The 3,903-nt window shown below is 37.4% G+C and overlaps 1 pseudogene; it reads right to left on the bottom strand.

The window, feature by feature from the left end:
* Window positions 1-2,523: 2,523 nt before the first annotated feature.
* LOC128636515 (zinc finger MYM-type protein 1-like) lies at window positions 2,524-3,700 on the bottom strand (annotated as a pseudogene).
* Between the last annotated feature and the right edge of the window lie 203 nt (window positions 3,701-3,903).

Raw genomic sequence — 3,903 nt, 5'->3', positions numbered from 1 at the left:
GCACAGAAAAGTGAAATCACAGAGAGCAGGCAAAAATGCTGCTCCACTTGTGACCAAATTTTCATCTGGATCACAAAGAGCTTCAATCGCCTCCACAAACTTTCAGCATGATGAGTACTCCAGCGTGTTGTTGATAGCCTTTTCACTGACACTCCAGTATGGTCTATTAACACATCCCATCAATGGGGTCGATTTATGAAGCAGTGGATGTTGCTTCTTACCACTCCTAAGACTGCTGCTCCTTAACTTGTCCACCAGACCACCACCTCTGAGGTGGTGGACAGCAATCAGCCCGATCGAATACAATCAGGTTGATTGACACCCCCTGCTAGAGGCCGATTCGCCGCGAATCTGCAGGGGGCAGTATTGCACCAGCAGTTCACAAGAACTGCTGGTGCAATGATAAATGCCGACAGCATACAATGTCGGCATTTATCGATGTGTGGCGGACATGATACGATACATCATATCATGTCCATCTGCACAATAATAAATTGAAAACTTCAAAAAACTCCAGCCACCATATCAATTTAAAAGACCTTTATTTTCTTATCCTGGGTCCAAACATACAACGTTTCAAGCCAATGTGGCTCTTAGTCATGTACATCTTAATTATACAGGTTCATGCTTTTTATACCCTCACCTGTTAATTATTCATCAACTGTTCATTAACCCATTGTGTGGAAAAACATGTATTGCAACATGCAATAGTGACACCTGTTGGTTGTAAAATATAGTACACTCTTTTTTACTTTTGATGTCTCTTTGTATTTCAATAGAATGGGTGAACAGTATACATATCATTTAAAATATAAACATAAAACCTATATACAATATTAAAAGAGGAGCATAAAATCCAAACATCCACAATGTCTGCACAGTCTACAGAGTATATTTACATCAATCAAGATTTATTCCTTTACAGAGTGTATTTTTATTGAGAAAATTTCTTTCACTTTAATTGATTCATTTATCCTTTATTTTACCATTATAACACCCTGCTATTCACAAGCCATTTTTATGCGCCCATGATCAACCAGAAAATATACAAACAATCCTAACCTTATCCCTGTGTGATTTCCTTTAGTAAAATAGACTCCAATCAAAGTCTTTATTAAGGCCCTTGGGGATAAGGCAATCCAGTTTGTGAATCCAGAACATCTCCCTAACTTTTAGGAGATGCTCTCTATCGCCCCCCCTCCTTGGTTTCATCACCTGGTCTATGACTAAGAATCTAAGCTGACTTATGTTATGACCTGCAGAGAGGAAGTGAGAGGATACTGGTGCTTCTTTATTATTACACCTTATGTTAGATTTGTGTTCCGTTATCCTCTCCCTTACCTCTCTGCAGGTCTCGCCAATATAAATAAATCCACACGGACATTTAATCATGTAAATAGCATATGTTGCTCTACATGTAAAATGTTTGTTTATTGTAAACTTCCTACCACTCGTAGGATGGTAGAAGTATTTGCCTTTTATCATTGAGCTGCAATGGCTACAATTTAAACATGGATAGCAGCCATTATTGCTACTACCAATTGTTGATTGTATACTTCTCTTTCCAGGGCCTATGTCTGTGTGTATGATCCAATCCCTAATTCTTTTATTTCTCTTGTACGCAATCATTGGTTCTTTTTTAAATTCTTCCACCTTTGGATTGCATTCCCTAATGATGTGCCAATGTTTTTTTAGGATACCTGCAATCTTTCCACTCAATCTATTATGCTGTGTTACAAATATCATGTTGTTCTCATTTCTTTTGTCTGTCTGTTTTTGGCTCTGTCCTAAACCCTCCTCAACATTCACAAGCTGTTCTGTTATTAATTTTTCTGGGTAGTTCCTAGTAATGAACTTATTGGCAATTTCTCCCAGTCTCTGTTTGCACTTGCTACTATCTGAGACAATCCTCTTCACTCTAGTGAACTGACTCTTGGGTATTGCTCTGAACACACTTTCTGGGTGGCAACTGCCATACTGTAACAAATTGTTCTTATCAGTTTTTTTTGTGTACAGGTCAGTCTCCAAGAAACCTTTATCCTTATAAACATAAGTATCCAAATACTCTACTCCTACCTCGCTCATATTTAAACTGAACTTCAATCCATTCACTGAACAATTAAGATCTTCTATAAATGATAAAAGGCTCACAACGTCGCCCCCCCCACACGCCAAACACATCATCGATAAATCTCCACCAGGAGATACCATATGTTTGAAAATTAATGTTGGAGTATACAAAATGTTCCTCAAAACTACTCATAAATATGTTGGCGTATGTGGGGGCGACGTTGGAGCCCATTGCTGTACCCTGTTTTTGGAGGTAGTAAGTGTCCATGAATAAAAAATAGTTCTGATAGAGAATAATAGTCAACAGATTTATCAAAAACTCAATCTCTTGGGCAGTATAATTGCTACTAGAGTGTGCTGTTTTCCACTTATTGGATTTTGCAATAATAAATTGACCCTGATGGGTGGAAGCAGCAAAGAAAGAAAAAATTGACTGAAGAGTTCTAAAAACTATCACACATGATCCTTTTTCATCAAAAGAGTGCTGACTGCACAAGTTAAGTGAATGGTCCACACATACATTAAACATAGCTTTCTTGTCCATTTCCTTAAGAATTGATTGCAACCTATATGTTTTCCAGCCATAGTGGTAGCATTATCATAACCCTGAGTGCTACACATCATTATGTCCAGTGCATCACTTTCCATTTTTTTTTAAGAATGTCAGAACTGAGGTCAACAACTTTTTTCCACTTTAAAAGGAAAAATCCTAGAAATACTTATTTTACTTCAACTTCCCTATTGCTAATTTGTTCATATCTGATCACTTCTGACATCTGGTCAGTATGTGATATGTCAGGTGTGCTGTCAAACATGATCACAAAGTGCTTTGCAGACTTTATCTCCATGACAAGCTTCTCTCTTTATCTCCATGACACATAAACTCATACTGAGTTTGTGGCACAAGATATGAGACCATTACTTTAAGTTTACATGTGCTCTGCTTTAATCTAATTAGGTGCTCTTTCAGTACTGAAGCATATTTTGAAAGCATCTCAACCATCTCAAGAAAGTTCCCTTTATTGAATGAAAATTCATATTCCTTGTGGCCATGGAATGCCAGATTCTGTTTGGCAAGAAACATTTTGATGTCAAGAAATCTGTGCAAGATGTCTCTCCATGTTTTCTTCTCAATTTCCATCAAGGCAGTAGTTTCAGCATCAATGGTTTTGTGAAGGTTCAGTCCTATTGACAAAGTTTTCCACTTTTCAAAGCAACGTAGGTGCTCTTCAGATGTCTCGCCATTATGTACTTTTGGACTCAGTTTCCATCACTTCTGAAACTCAGTCACAAATTTGGATATGGTATCTGTAGCACTAATGGCAAACAGTCAGTAGCAAAAACAGGATAACTTTTTACTGATAGGTGAGTAAACTATCCAATACTGCAGAATGTTCTTGTAATTTGGTATCACCTTGTACCAAATTTGGTATCAGCTTGTACCAAATTCACCTTGTAAAACTTCAGCTTTTGTGTCTTGCCTTTTCGCAATACTGAAAGGACTATCTTTGTTCTGAAAAGAATCACTTCACTTTTTGAATATTTCAACATGAAAATGGTCTGCAACTGGTATCTCCCAGAAGGAAGCATCACATAAAAATTGCAAATTTTTCTCCTTAATGACACTCATCTCTTTTACAGTATCACTATATAAACAAGAGTTAATTCTGTGGTAACCCTTAATTAGCCGAAAAATTCAATTATGGTAAAGCAGTTCATGGCTCCATATATGAATTTCAAGTTAGAAAAGGCGATACACGGTGCACTGTTAAACATTTGTCCCCCAGGCACTAGTTGAGCAAAAGTTCTGCGCTACACTTATGGGATATGATT

Source organism: Bombina bombina, chromosome 7, assembly GCF_027579735.1.
Source record: "Bombina bombina isolate aBomBom1 chromosome 7, aBomBom1.pri, whole genome shotgun sequence".
In the NCBI taxonomy this organism is placed as follows: Eukaryota; Metazoa; Chordata; class Amphibia; order Anura; family Bombinatoridae; genus Bombina; species Bombina bombina.
Note: the sequence above shows the minus strand (reverse complement) of the source record. Positions and strands in the feature narration are given on the sequence as shown.